This window comes from Lycorma delicatula, chromosome 3 (assembly GCF_047948215.1).
Source record: "Lycorma delicatula isolate Av1 chromosome 3, ASM4794821v1, whole genome shotgun sequence".
Taxonomy (NCBI): domain Eukaryota; kingdom Metazoa; phylum Arthropoda; class Insecta; order Hemiptera; family Fulgoridae; genus Lycorma; species Lycorma delicatula.
The window spans coordinates 181,527,272-181,544,019 of NC_134457.1; the positions used below are offsets into that span (position 1 = coordinate 181,527,272).

The 16,748-nt window shown below is 30.1% G+C and overlaps 1 protein-coding gene across 4 annotated transcripts in view; it reads right to left on the reverse strand.

Annotated features, from left to right (window-relative positions):
• LOC142322266 (N(4)-(Beta-N-acetylglucosaminyl)-L-asparaginase-like) overlaps window positions 1-16,748 on the reverse strand; it is an 869,152-nt gene that overhangs the window by 261,759 nt on the left and 590,645 nt on the right. For all 4 annotated transcript variants that reach the window (XM_075361165.1, XM_075361164.1, XM_075361162.1 and 1 more), the window contains one exon: window positions 11,203-11,336. The gene's annotated coding sequence lies outside the window, so the exon portion shown is untranslated. The remainder of the gene's footprint in view (window positions 1-11,202; window positions 11,337-16,748) is intronic.

Sequence of the window (16,748 nt, forward strand, 5' to 3'; positions counted from 1 at the left end):
CATTTGTTAAAGAAACGAATGATGTACATGCTCGTACGTTACTACGAATATATAGGTATATTTTAATTATGACGTTATATTCTAGCATAGATTTAAAAAAAAAAAAACGTTAGAAGAACGTCTACAATCAGATAAAAAAAGGTTATAATTCAGAATTTCGTTGTTTTCGTTGCGTTTAACTATTAAGTAACAGTATATACTCTAAAGAAGGAAAAAGAAAGTTATGTATCATTCAGTAACATTTACACAGATGCATAAACGCGCGAGCGGACGTAAGAAAAGAAGTAAAGTTAGTACGAAAAGATTTACTAATTAAAAGTATTATGAAAATAAATGTTTATCTTAGTATACTTCTTAGGTAATACGGTTAAAGAAAATAAATCTGCTATGCCATCGTACGAGAAAAACTCTTTATCGAAATAAGTTATTAAGAGATATATTTTTAGTAAAAAGAACAAAATGATTCAGATATAGGAAGAGGATTCAGCGGGTATAATGACTATCGTACGTGAGCATGAAAACGTTGGCAAAGAAAAGAAAAACTGAAGAAGTTTAGCAAATTGATCTGCTCAAGGACAGAATACTAATAACCATTGAATAGTTGACTAGATATAGTTCCTTCAAAACTGTTCCTAATGTTCGTTTCAACGTAAATAATACTGAACATAAACAAACGATTTTTTCAAATTACATTCTTATGTACATGTTATACGTATATTTAATTAGAAAATTTTCAGTTTGATACAAATAAAATTTGTTTTTATTCAGATAATAAAATTAATATTTCAAGAAAAAATAAGAATTTTAATATGAAAAAACTTACATATTCATATTTTAATAAATACATAAGTCTAAATAGATAAGTCTAATAATAATAATAAATAAGTCTTTAGATAATAAATAAGTCTAAATTTTAGTAAAACACTTATTTCTAAGATGTTAAGAAGTTTTAAAGGAACTAAAAATAGTATAAAGATAAGAAATAAAAATAAAACAGTAGTGCATTTTATGCACTTTTTATTCTTTTTGTATAGGATGGAGTGTTTAAATAATGTAGTTTTTACGAGATAAAATGGGCATCGTACGTATTGAAGTAAGTAGCATTTGTTATGAATTTAACCCAATCCAATATTAAATTTTAAAAAACCTTACGTTGTATGCAAAGTATATTATATTTTTTGACAGAGAATAAAACATAAGTTAAAAAGGAAGTAGTAATAATTCATTATTTTTCTTTATTTTATTGTACTATTATTCATGTTAAAAATATGAAATATAATCATTCTATCACTGTGTTTTAATAATATTTCATGCTAACTTTTGATGGTGAAAACAACACAGGAAGGATTTTCATAGAAAGGCTGTCAATAACATTAATCTAATTTTGTTACTTTGTGTATAAATATATTACAAACGACCACAGCTACAAAGCACTTTCAATACTAGCTACAAAGGACATTTTTATAGGCCTCAGTGTAGCCTAAGTCAATTAATTACATTTAATTCTCTGTTTTTCTGTTGCTTTTTATTTTTTATAGTTACGTGCCTAGGTATATCAAACAATTTCTCTTAATCAACCAATAGAAAATAGATACATGAAATTTAAAAAATATAACAATAGTGGACAATGGACCATTTTATAAAAATTGTAAAAGTAAACTGTTTAAAATTAAAAAAAAAAAAAAATCAAACAAAGAGGGTAGAAAATGAATTAAAAAGTTCCGGTTTCGTAGCAAATATATATATATATATATATATATTTAGAATGAGTACCCAGTTTTATCTAGGTAGTACCAACACTCATATAAACTGTAAATGTTACACGTATAATTTAGAATATAGTTCAATATAGTTCGTGTTTTACGATTGATTAAATTTTAATACCAACTTTTTCATACGAATGTCATTGAAACCGTTACTGCTGTGAGATGAAAAAACAGTAAAAAATGAGATATTAACGAAGTTGTCCGCTCCAAGTTTTTACTTTAACACCGTGTCTTAAAAAAAAATACACTTCGAAATAACTCTTCGAAATACACTTCGAAAAAAGACTTGAAATACACTTCGTGTATTTCGTGTCTTAGCATGAAAATAGTATATTAATAGGAATATATAATAGTTAAATAGTTAATTTTACGTGCAGAAATTTTAACAACTGTTGATTTTCATAGAATTAATTAAAAGAAAGTTGCGATGACCCTTGTTATGAAAGTGTGTTAGCGAGACTAAGGAGGGACCAGAGCTAATCGACACCGTTGAATTTTCTACTCGCTTCAAAGAAAAGTTTAAAAAAAATAAAGCTAAGAACATTAAAAAGATATTAATAATTTTTGAACAAGAAATAATTTTAATTTTATTCAATATAGATCTTTAATATTGGATTGGAAAGATCCCTAAACTCTTTAATATCACTATGGTTTCTAGCTGTTGCAGAAAAATGATGCAGGCTGAAAATAAAGTTTGAATATTACAATCTTTTTGTTAATGAAGGGGCTTGGGGAACTAGAGAGTACCTAGTTGAGCAACATGGCTGAAATTTCATATCATGATGTTTTTATTACTCCCAGAAAAATATAACATTTTGAGAGAGAAAGGATTGAATATTAGCTCTCCTTTTAATTGAATCATGTTATAAGCCTTTAATTTCAAGTTAAACTGGACCACTTTGACAATATTATGATTTCTTAATTTTCTAAGAAAGTCGATTGCATTATTATAAAACAATTATTGGAATATAAAATTCGTTTTGTAATAATACTAAGGATAAAACAGATAATTTTATATTGGATATATTGGCTTTTAATAATCTTATCCTTAGTGCTCTATAGTTAACTGATATATCGATGCAGTTGATTTGGAAATAACATTTTCTACAGAACCACTTCTGTACGAATTATTAAATGAGAGATTAAAAACTCTTTAAATTGTTAAGTTTATTTTGTAATTACTTAAATTGTTTTATTAAGGACTGGCTTCTAATCTTCTACCATTCTTATTTTCTCAAGAAATAAGGAGGATAAGAATAGGCAAGGAAAAAAATTTATAAAAATGGGAAAACTGATAATGGTACGAGGGTAAGTCAATTATTATCTGTAATTTAGTTATATTTTTGTTTATGTTGGTAGTATTGTAGTGTTGCGTAGATGACGCATGCGTGGTTTAATTGTTATGTCTGCGCAGGTTTGATGCTGCTAGGTTAGTTCCATTATCGCTTACCTGCCGTTAACCATGGCTGCTCCGCTTTCTGTTTGCACCAAAGAAGAGCAACGTTAAGTGATCCGTTTTTTGTGGTCGGAAGGTGCATCAGGGGCCGAAATGAATCGAAGACTTTCGGTACAGTACGGAAACAGTGTGTTGCCGCAACGGAGTATCTACGAATGGATTGAAAAATTCAAAAATGGTCGCACAAGTGTTACGCACGACGAAGAAGCCGGACGACCGTTTACCGCCACAAATGATGAAAAAATTGAGCGTGCACGTGAGATGGTTTTCTTAGACAGACGAGTAACTATTGATGAGGTGGCACATCGTCTGCAAATTAGTCACGGTTCTGCCTACGAAATCATCCACAACAGACTTAGGTTTCATAAAGTCTGTGCAAGATGGGTCCCAAAACAACTCACACAGTTTCATAAACAAACGCGCTTGGACATCTGCCAAAAACATTTGGGTCGCTATGGTAACGAATGGGACATCTTCTTAGACAGAATCACCACCGGTGACGAATCATGGATCCATCATTACGAGCCGGAGAGTAAACGGCAGAGTATGGAATGGAAACATCCAAATTCTCCCTGCAAAAAAAGTTCAAGACCCAACCGTCCGCAGGAAAACTGATGCTTACGGTTTTTTGGTCTCACAAGGCCCAGTACTGGAACATTATGAGGATAGGGGCACGACATAAACAGTGTGCGTTACAGTGAGATGCTTACTGCCAAGCTGAAGCCTGTAATTCGAAGCAAACTCTTAGGACTGCTGTCGAAAGGTGTGTTGTTGCACGACAATACCCGTCCACATACTGCTGTCCACATTGCTAAAACGCTCCAGAAACTCACCTTTTAAGTACTGGCTCATCTTCCGTATAGTTCTGATCTTGCCCCTTCTGACTACCATTTGTTTCGTCCACTCAAAGAGGCATTAAGGTGCCGTCGATTTACCTCGGACGAAACAGTGAAAGAAGCGGTGCATTCCTGGCTCGCAGCTCAACTGAAAACCTTCTTTTATGAGGGCATCAGGAAGCTTGTGCAACGATGGACCAAGTGCGTTGAAATGCAAGGGGACTATGTTGAAAAATGATGTACATGTAACTTTCCTATTTGTATTGCAGTAAAATTTATAACTACATTGCGGATAATACTTGACTTACCCTCGTATTTCATAAATGGTCTTTTACATTTGGATATTTTGAACATTTCTATTAATAAAATTAAGTTTAAAAAAATCTTTGTTCTTATCATCAGTTATTGTTTAATATGTTATTCTATTTTCTATGATTATATCATATTCTATTTAAAATTAAATGTAATCTTTGATAGTTTTCTAAGAAGTTTAAGTTAGTATGAATTTCAGTTATTAATGGTTGTAACATTATCATGCAACTGATGTTACTGAAGTTTATATTTTTCTCTCCGTAATTCTGTTAGTTTATAATTGTAAATTAATCAAAAGATACGTGGTACAAATAAATAATTAAATGAAATTACAACTAATGTTTTTTACTTTATAAAGAAAAAGATAGCTTACATAAAATAAAAATTTTATAATCGGACTCTACAATAGTAATTGTAAGAAAAGTGATAAGTTTCCTTCTGAAAATTAGATATAGTATTCAGAAACTGTAAGATTCAAATCGTTTATTGAATATAATGATTCAAAGAATTGTTTGATATCAAAAACTTTTAAGGAACAGTACACCTCCATAAGGTAAAAAACCACAATTAGGTAAATATTTATCCACCAATGGAGAATAAAGTTGCGTTTAGTGCACTTCCGTACAGAATAAACAGCTAAGGGTATTTTAATGAAATTAATATACATTTCGTACAAAGAAACATAGATTCTATAAGCTATAGGTTACATTCGGTATGCTTCTTTCTATGAATGGAAGAAATAATTTATTATATGTTTTATTACATAATAAAAATGATATATAACTAAAAAGGAAAATTGCCGCGGTCGTAAAAGTGCCATAAATATGAGATATGAAATGACTTTGGCGAGAGAGCCATCGATGGGGTGAAACTGTCATCAGTGTGTTTCCGGTTCATTAGAGAACGGAAGTGGTACCGAGTGAGATATGAGTACGACAGGAGGGATGAATAGCTGACCTGTGCCAGCGTATTCTGTAGCTTTAGGAGCCTATAGTATTGGACAATATAAGTTCGAGTTTCTTATTATTTATTTGTCATGGATACCGAAAAAAATTCAATTAAATAGAATTAACGTAGGCATAAATATCTTTTACTCTGTTTTTCTGGTTTAATGATAGATTTTTTCTTGTACGATTATGCGTATAACACCTATTTTGTGTATAATTTATAATAATAATAATAAAACTAAAAATATGAATGCATTTCATTTATTAATCCCTATTAGATGTTAAAACCGTTGTAGATGTTCTCAGACGAGATATAACAATTTATTCCTTAAAATAGCACAGTCGCTCATAACAATATCAATCATCCAATGACACGTATATTACAGATAGCGATAAGTGAAGTGATTTCCCGTTACAAATAAGTTTTAACATTTAAAAAAAACCCATTTTATCTTAGAAAAATTAGATTTCCTGTAATAAATTTGTTCATTATAAATAATTTTTTTTTTCTAGGCACTTTAGTAATTAACTGAGCCAGCTGTAATTAAAAAGTAAATAAAAGGAGTTCATAAGATGTTTCATGTATCCTGACGAACGAAAATTAAGATTTATTCCAAAAACTGAAAAGACAGAAAAGTATTCCTTGGAATATTTTAAAAGGAGTGTGATGTATTCAGGATGTATGTTTGTTCCTTCATAGCAGCTGAACGGCTGAACTAATCTAAATGTATGACCTCGCGTTGGAATCCTTACTTTACCGGCAGTAAAAGATTAGAAAAAAGATTTAGCTATATACAAATACTACATACAAAATTGTCACCCGCACGCACTTAAATTATCCTATATTATTTATTATCCTATAAATAAGAATAACGTTTAATTATATAATAATTAATTATTAATAGGTTGGTACTATTTCATTTATATTTCATAATAGTCTTAAACATAGATGAAGCAGGAGCAATATAAAATGCCGAATAGCACAGGAAAAACGAGCCTTCAGTCAGAAATATAATTTGTTTACATCAAAAATTAATTTAAACGTCACGAAAAGATTTATGTTTGGAGTTTAGCTTTATATGGAAGTGAAACATGGACGAACGGAGTACCTGAGAAGAAAAGATTCGAAGCTTTTGAAATGCGGTGCTATAGGAGAGTGTTAAAAATCAGATGGGTGGATAAAGTCACAAATGAAGACGTGTTGCGACAAATTGTTGAAGAAAGAAACATTTGGGAAAATATAATTAAAAGAAAAGACAAACTTAAAGCTACATATTAAGGCATCTTGGAGTAGTTGCTTTAATATTGGAGGGACAAGTAGAAGGGAAAAATTGTGCAGGCAGGCAACGCTTGGAATATGTAAAACAAATTGTTAGGGCTGTAGAATGTAGGGGATATACTGAAATGAAACGACTAGCACTAGATAGGGAATCTTGGAGAGCTGCATCAAACCACTCTAATGACTGAAGACAAAAAAATAGTCTTAAGAAATCCCTGATGATGGAGTACCAACTCCGAAAGTACTAGGAAATATATCTGAAAATTGTTGGTAAGTGTAAATTGTATTAATATCATCGGTGCCAAATGCTTAGAAAATTAAATCTAATTCATTTAGTACAGGAATTTTTTTCACATATGAATTTTTTTTTGATAATTACTATGGTAAAATGTGTTTAATTCTATTCGGAAAAATGTAGTTCGTCTATATCTATAGAATAAAATATTTCAGTTGTTTAATTTTGGAGGTTTTTGAATAAAAATGGGAAATAACATTTTTACTTAGTTTTCATTCCAAACCTGCCATGATAATTAATTAATTTGATTGAACATATAAATAAAAAAAGGAAATATATACATAACGAAATAGACAAAATAGAAACATAAAAAAAATATTATATATTTTATATATAATTATTAGTTTTATTTAAGATTTAATTTTCTATTCCTCTTAAAATTATTAAAGAATTTGGAGTGAAAATGTAATGTCTATGGTTCTTCATGAAGTAAGTAAAATAGCGTAATGAAATTTTGGGACAAGAATAAACTTTTTTTTGCATCTTACAAATAATAATACCTTTTGGTTAATTAAAACTTCAGATTTTGTTGCTTCTTTTTCTTTCTTCTGGGACGATAATTTTTCAAACAGCTTACCCATTATCATATAAATAATTAAGAAATGGAATATTGGAACAATTTTAATATTTAATTAAAGTAATTCTTATGGCAGAAAATATCATATCCGGAGCTCTGTTACGAATCGAAAATGTCGTAAAAGGATAACAGAATTACAATAAAAATTTCAAACGAAATACTTTGCCAGGGGGGTGGAACATTATAAATAAACAGTTTATTGAAAAACAGGCTATTGAAAAATGTTATTTGCTTGTATACAATGAAACTCATTAAATATAAAAACCAGGAAGAAGAATTAAATAAAAATCAAAACCTAATTTTACTGGGTACGTGAAATTAATAAAGTTCTGCTCGAAATTAAATTAGTAATTAAAAAACCAGTATTCATATAAATTAAAAAATAAAATTATTTGAATGATTAATAATGGTTACAATAGGTATAAGTAGTATTCATTATTAAATTTTAGAAAAAAAGTTTACTTATTCAAATTTTTTTTTAACCTCCGGGACCACCGTTAGGTATTAACTTCAGAGGATGAGATGAATGACAATATTTTTAGCGTGTGAAAATTCCCCTACCTGACCGGGATTTGAACTCGGTACCTCCGGGTGAAAAGCCAAGACGCTACCACTCACGCCATGGAGGCCTGCACTTCTTCAAATCTAAAGGCGACGATGGAACTATCCTTAAGAGTAAGATTCTAAAAAATGCAAGAAACTGTACACTTAGATGATTTAAACGAAGTAGATAAGAAGACACAGAACGTTATTAGAATACACAACGTCAAACGTAAAACGAAACAATCAGTTTTTTTAAATGACAAACACTGAAGAGAATTAGAGAAACTAATTATCTAATCTAGGTAGGAATATATTTTGAATTCCAAGATTGAAGTCCATCAATGCGAATGCCGTTATCGTAGGCATATCAAAAATGTTTGTTTCGATGAATCAAATGTACAAAGAACCACTCCAAACAAGAATGTCCCAAGAATGAAAGATCACCATCGGTAAAAGGTAAGCTTAGATCCAATTAAAAAGACTTTTATTTTCACAAGAAATACTATGGATACAATATTCTGCTTCACCAATAAACTTCAATATACAAACATAAATGAACGATTCACCACTCACGACTAAACATTATAACATGAATCTGTATGACTCCAAGGGACCGTTGCCACTTTAATAGATAACTTTCTTGTTCAAAAGTAGAATATCACTATCTAATGAAGAATAAAAACAAACTTTTCCTTATGGTGTAACCTCCAAGAGACTGCAACAACCTATTTCGTATAAATAAATTCAATGATCACACTTTAACGAAAATACAAACGAAGTTTCCTTTATAATACGCAAATATCTAATAACCCACAAACAGATGATGTAAGTTTTTTAAATTCGTAAAATTTATCACAATACCAAATTGAAAAACAAGAAAAATTATCAGAAAACATTACCACTAGTCACATTATTACGTTATTATCAGTAATCGTCACATTAAGGATTTTTCTAAATGTTATGTCTTCCCTTTTAACAAAATAAATTTATTGATATTACGCTTTTCTTATAGTACCATTAAATGATAACAAACGAGAACAGCACAAGCAACAACTAGATTCATTAGTCATAGATCAGAATTTAGATCAAATTCTATCTTAAATACACTTTATACAAATAAACACACTTAAGATATAGCAAATGCAGTACTATAAATACATTACATTGATAAATGTGTGAAAGATGGAATAGAGAAATCATCATGGAGACTTGGGTTTGCTCATAAATTGTTATACGCATCAGTATCATTTTCATAACAAATAAAAAGGATAAAATCGAACACTTTTATTGTAACTAGTTTGCTTAAATCACTTTATGTTTCTGTAGCTTATTTACTTCCCAGACAGAAGCTCATTAAAATTAGGGTCAATGTTGCAGGGACAAGATTTAGAATTGGGATCGATTTTAATGCAAAAAATATTCACGGGCTCATGAATAATGTCTTGGGGCGAGTACTTTATAAAATAATTCATGATGAACGACTCTTATTTTATCCAAAATTAAATCTATATATTGGATCGACGGATGAAAACAGAATACTAGATCACATCAATCTTTTGTGACAAACGTTATACTGGTTGTCTACGTAAGAAATTATCTCTCGTCTGACCATTCCCAAGCAATTGTCTCTCTGTCTCTCTCTCAAGTGCATCACAAACAATCACCTTTCTCGACTGAACACTATAAATGTGCCAACTGATATTTATTTAGAACAATAGTAAACGAAAACTAATCTAACATTTACAATTTGAAAAAAAAAACACTTGAGGAAAATTACACTATCAGAAAAACTGGAAGTTATTGATTTAAAATGTTATTAACTGGGAAGTTACTGATTACATAACTCGACCAGAAATTTTTAGAATAAGAAAATATAATAAAAATACTAAAAAAAATAGTAAAATAAAAATACTAAATAATGTAATAATAATAATAATATTGATAAGAAAAATCTACTTGATGGAATAAAAAAAATATTAGAAATCCGAACTACAAAAGGCTTTTTTATTATTAAAGCTAATAAAAACCTTAAACAGGTCTGAGAAAATTATTGATAATATATTACTGTATAATACTTTTTTATTTTGTTTAACATCCGGGACCACCTTTAGGTAGTTAGGTATTACTTCACAGGATGAGATGAATGATTTGTGATACTATATAATATTAAGAATTCTTATCTCCACATTGTTACAACAGTTCCTTTTTTAACAAAATTATCGAAAAAATAAATGAAGGTACCGAAACGAAAAATTTAACGTTATAAAATCCAAAAAGCTGGATTTAATGTTTCTAGGAAAACGCTAAACCTACTGCTGAACATTTAAGAGAAGTGTTTACACCATTTTCACCTTGAATCTTCTCTCGAAAATGAATCTGTAGTAGATTCTTAATTTCCATTTCAGATGGCTCTTCTAAATTAAACTATTAAAAATGTAAAAAAGTTAAGAAAGAGCGCAATCTTCAGTGATTACGTAGGAAAAAATATATTAAGAAACTTCTAAACACAGCTTTGCTATTGATTACTGTTAATCACCGTCTCCAGACTGGAATAAATTATTTTATCTTAGAAGTAGCAGAGATTACAATTACTTTTAAACAAGAAAATTTGCTTTACGATATGTTTTCATACAGGCAATAAATTTGTACTCATTCTTTCCAAGATGATAAAACGGCTATCACTTATAAGAATAGGACTGGGTTACGTAAATCATATTCCTAAATAGCTATTCAGATTCAGGCTAAGATGCATAAATATTAAATAGTTTTATTTTTATATTTTTCCATAAATATAAAAAATTTATTGGAAAAAACAAATCTCTTTCTCTTCCTATATATATATAAACCATATATATAGAAATGGCTCAATTTCTTTACACAAAATATAATTCAACAATAGAACGTCCTCCGATTAGAAAGTAATTTAACCAATCCACGACGACTCCTCCAACCGCTCCACTGCACCAAAACCAATACTTAAATATTTGTTTAAAAATAGCAACTTACCTTTCAGTATATATCAAGAATTCAAAAATTTTACTACCTTATATGGCTAAATACGCTGCTCACATTTAGACTGGCAACTTACCTAGAAAATATTCTGGAAGAAACAAAAGCAGTTAAACTATAATTATCAAAAATTTAATTTACGTTCAACAAAAAATTAAAACTTTTTCTGAATATTATCTTACCTATTTAAAAACCATTCCTTAAGCTAACTGGATGTACGAAATGCAGATGTACGAAATATTAAGTCCACATTGAGGTAATTCAGAGGTATCAGTCGAAAATACTGCCAATAATTACAAACTCCCTGAGATATTACCTAAGACAGTAAGAAAGAGAGAGATAGAAAATTCCACCATTACCGAAGAAATTACACACTGAATATGAAATAAAACTAGGAAAACACGAATATCCAGATAATACAAGTATATATATATTTTTTTCTCCGGCTCCCTGGGTCGGATTGGCATTCAAGCAATATTCAATGCAGGAAGGCTAATCTTTTATTCACCTCATTCGCCTGTCTCAAATCACTGAGGCGGATTAACTGGGCCCGGCTAAAAGCATATCAGAAAAAATTAAAACATCTAGAACGTTGATTTTTCGGACTTATTTTTACAATTAAATATCTGGAATTCAATGATACATAAAAATAAAAAGGATATCAACGAGTACCTTTCTAATAAATAGAATGAACTTTTAGAACATCTATTTATTGTTCTAGAAACAAATTGTTGAATATGCAGAGTGACACATGGGAGTGTACTCATTTTTGAATGAACATTATACAAATAAATTATACACCTTTGTTACTTTGGTTTTAATAGGTGCAAGAAGGAATGCAATTTCTGTTACGTAGAAAAATTTACATCTGGACGGTGATGTCCATCTTCAAAAATGCAGTTTTCAAGTCGAGAAATGAAAATCCTCGACACGCGTTCCAATGTCTCCTGAATGACGATCTGTGTCAGCTCTCTACGAATAGCTGTCTTTAGTTTGTCTAATGAACAGGATTTATCGATGAAAACTCGTTCCTTTAAATATCCTCACAGAAAGAAGTAGCACATACTTAAGTCAGGAAATAGAGGAGGACAAAGTAAAGTACCTGGAAATCAAATGACTAGGAAATCCCCGTCAGATGTTCACGAAACGTCTGGCAGTATGAATGTAGCCTCATCTTTTTTGAGCCATACATTTTGTTCCAAATTAACATCAGTAGTTCTTGCAGAAAAATGGTGTTTACCATGTGCGTGTTAAGACTCGGATTCACTGTTATCGCTACACCCTTCTCTTCAAAAAAGTTGGGACAAATAAAATTACGTTTGGGTATCGTACACCATATCTACATGGAGTGAATGCACAGGCTGAAATAAATGTAAAATAAACGGAATTAGTTCACGCAAATTTTTCAATAAAAATAATAAAGTTTGGTTTTAAATTAACTGTGTAATGTTATTCAAAAAAATTCATATACTTCTCTAAGTGACTACAAAAAATAATTCTACAAGTGTACCATGAAGTTCTCCCGGCACTTTCAAAATCTATTCTACTCGTAAAAATAATGGAAAGAGTATAAACATATGTCCTGAAATGCTTCGTTTGCGAGTTACGGCTAGTGAGGTATTTCGCTTGAATTTCAGCTACCACGGTAAAATGAGGTTCTATTATAATTTTTAGGACGTTAATTAAGGATAGAATTAGTTATTTCTTATGGTCTTTGACCAGAAAAATCTAATAATATAGGTCTTAGAACCTTATTTACAGTACTTTTTGAGAAATCTGGGATGAAAACCACTAGTAAAGGCAGTTAATTTTATACGCATTTGAATACTAGATTGTGGATACCGGTGTTCTTTGGTAGTTGAGTTTCAATTAACCACACATCTCAGGAATGGTCGAACTGAAACTGTACAACTACACTTCATTTACACTCATAAAAATCTCATTCTCAATCATCCTCTGAAGTAATAGTTGAACGGTAATTCCCGGAGACTAAACAGAAAAAGAAGAAGAAGAAGGGATGAAAACCAATAGATTAAGGTAAAAAAAACCTGCTTTTTATGTTTGACACACAATAACGTTATTAAATGGGTAATAAACACATAAAACTTGTATTCTCAACAAAGTGGTGTAAGATATAACAAAGAAAGTGTTTTGATTGAATAAAACAAAGAAAGTTTAGAAAAATTCAAATTTTATTTAAGAACAGTACGTTAGAGCGAAGTGCGTTGTATGTACGTACTAATTTATAATAAATGTTCAAATATGAACCCGCCATTTTCAGCACATTTCTTCGCATGCTTCTGTACTGCTTTTGTTGCTCTGTTTAGTCCTTCAAGGTAATATGAACTGTAATAAGAGCCGTCTTCTGGGTGTAATGATAAGGATAAAACTTGTTTTGTTTAGGTGTCCTACAAACCAGTGAATGCTAAACTCCGATCAGCTTAAAAAGACGTCGTGTACTGAAATCTGAATGCGCTAAACTGCAACGATAATAATTTCATCAATAACAGCGTCGTGTTGGACAGATCGTTCGTACCTTGAACGAATACTAGGTAGGGAACCTGTTTCCTTAAGACTGCGAAAAGTCACGCTAATTATTTTGGTATTTAGATCCTATGATTCGGAAAACGTATTTCATATTCTACTGCAGCAGCTATAGCATTACCATTACCCACACTGAAAATGAATACCATGCTTGAACGCTGTAACTCTCGACTTTCCAATCAGCTGATTTGGGAAGACGCGTTAACCACTAGACCAACCCGATGGTTTCAAACGTGGCCTGCCTACACAATTTTTTTCCTTCTACCTGTCCTTCCAATATTCTATATATCCTTCCAATATAAGCGACTATTCCAGGATGCCTTACTATGTGGCCTATAAGTCTGTCTCTTCTTTTAACTATATTTTTCCAAATGCTTCTTTCTTCATCTATTTGCCGCAATACCTCTTCATTTGTCACTTTATCCACCCATCTGATTTTTAACATTCTCCTATAGCACCACATTTCAAAAGCTTCTAATCTTTTCTTTCAACGGCAAGTACAAACTAAAATTCACAGAAAAACTTCGCTAACGACAGCAGAGTTCACAGTACCCGATATACTTAATGTACCATTCAGAATGAATTAAACACTAATACAGTATTGCACATTGTTGATCAACTGTTGTTATTTTATTGGCAACTTTGAATAATAATTTTTCACATAATTCATTGTATTTCTGTCATTAATAAAAAATGTTATCCAAATAATTTTTTAATTAATTTTTATTTTACAGCTGTTGTGTAATTTCCAGGTTTATTTCTAACAGTAAATTCTGTTTTAAAAATTTTTTCAGATTACCAAAAAAGGAATTTGGTTTATATTTACGTAAAGTACGTTAGAAAAGTACTTTTCTAACAAATGTAGTAATGTATTCTGTCTAAATAAAGTTCAAATTTTTCTAACTTTCTACGTTTTATTCAACTTATTTTACACCATTTTGTTCAAAGTTAAATTCTCTATAAGTTTGGTATAAAAAGTTTATCTGTCTATTACCCATTTAAGAAAGTTATTGAACGTCAAACATAAAGAACACGGTTTCTTACCCCAATTTATTGGTTTTCACCCGATATTTTCACCGTATTTGTAATATGGGGTGAAACCCCATATTACAAATACGGTTCTAGGACCTATTTCATTCAGTTTTTCAAGTCAAAAATCATAAGAAATGACTAATTCTGCTCCTTAATTAACGTTCTAAAAATTTTTCCGTGCAGCCTCATTTCACCGAGGTAGCTGAAATCCGAGCGAAATACCTCAATTGCCGTAACTCGCAAACGAATCATTTTAGGACATATGTTCGTATGTGATTTTTTCATTTCTTTTACATTTAATTTTTACATTTCTTTTAGTAAAATAGGTTATGAACGTCTTGGGGGAACTTCATGATAAACTTGTGATACAATTTACTTCATGATACAGTAACATCGTTTACACTCTGTTTATTTTTAAATCACAATTACAGTATTTCATAAAGAAACCGATGTTTTCGGCCTCAGTTTAAGTAAGCCGAGAAGTTGTTTGTAACTTATCCGGCTTTATGCAGGCTTTTTTATAAGTTAATCTAAATAAATTTAGAATAAAAACCATTGTACTATTAAAATAAAAACCGTTGATATTAAAACAATCGATACAAAAGTATTTGATTTGTATTTAATTTTTTATGAATTTCTATTTGATGTGATTATATATTATTATTTGATTTGAATAATTAATCCTATACATCAATCCTATAATTACAATAACATCAAATAAAAACAAATTGAAATAATACCGCAGAAACGATAAGCGATAATTAAAACAATAATTTCAATTAAAAAACATGGAAAATTACTGGAATTTTATTATAAATAAAATATAATGGAATTAATTGAAAATAAGAATGATAATTCTCTAGACAAAACCTAATGCAATTATGTTTAACATTTTCTCTTACTATTCGTTCATCATATACTGTTATATGATGTTACATTTTTAGTACTTTTTTAACCTCCTCTGAAATACCGTATGACCGTGACCACGGTCATATTTCTCTCATCCTTTTTATGATGCAACTAAATAAAATAATTACAGTTAAAATATAATACCATCATTTTAAATATTACCTTTACATTTATTCAGATAATACTATAAGAATAATCATTAAATTATTATACTTTTATTATTAATATTGAAGGCAACCATCCAATCCAATCCCAGTGTAGACAGAATTTATTTTTTATAAAAATCTAAGTAAAAACAATTTTCTCTTACTCAACAAATATGTTATCTTCACGGTTTTCTGGTTTATTAATCACCATTTAACCTACTAATAATTTTTAGGCAGGAAATTGAAAAAAAAAAATTCGTAGTGGACGAAAAAATGAATTATTAGTCTCAAAAAACTACCTCAGTTAAAACTGGCCCAAAATAGTTTATATCACATTATTACATAATGATGTAAAATATAAATTTGATATTTGATATTGATATTTTACATCACTGGAAGCAGTACCTATTTATTAGCTGAGATCAACTTACTGATGACTTACGCACTAACGTATAAGGAAGATTTCTATTGAGCATATAAAAAAAGTTCGTCCAATTTTTCGATTACGTTATCAATATTTCGGCTAAAAATATATCGTATTTTATTATAAAATAGTAGTACTAATATTTCGATATGATATTCCAGTACAATAGCCGGCCTCCGTGTCGTGAGTAGTAGCCTCTCGGCCGTTCATCGGGAATCCCGGTCAGGCGTGGAATTTTCACACGCTTATTTGTCATTCATTTCATTCTCCGAAGCAACACCTAACGGTGGTCCCGGCGGTTAAAAAAATACTAAAAATGTAAAACTGCAATACCAGTACTAGAAAAAAGTTCCTATAATTATAGGTTTGAATGCGTCTCTTAATCGGCCATTATAATTTTGTATTTTTTATATAGAAATTTTTACCTTCAAAAAGAATTTTACTGAATTTTAACTTATCTTTAACGTGTGGTATTTACGTAATGGATAAGATGAAATTTTACGAAAAATTATTTTGAAATTTTCAGCATACACTCTGAATAAAACTTTTTCATTAAAACGCTTAAATCCAGTTTAAATGATAGAAAACAACAAGTCAAATAAAATATTTTGAAATACAATGAAATGAAAAATTAAAGTGGCTGTCATTTTGAATTTTTTGAAGGTAGAATTTA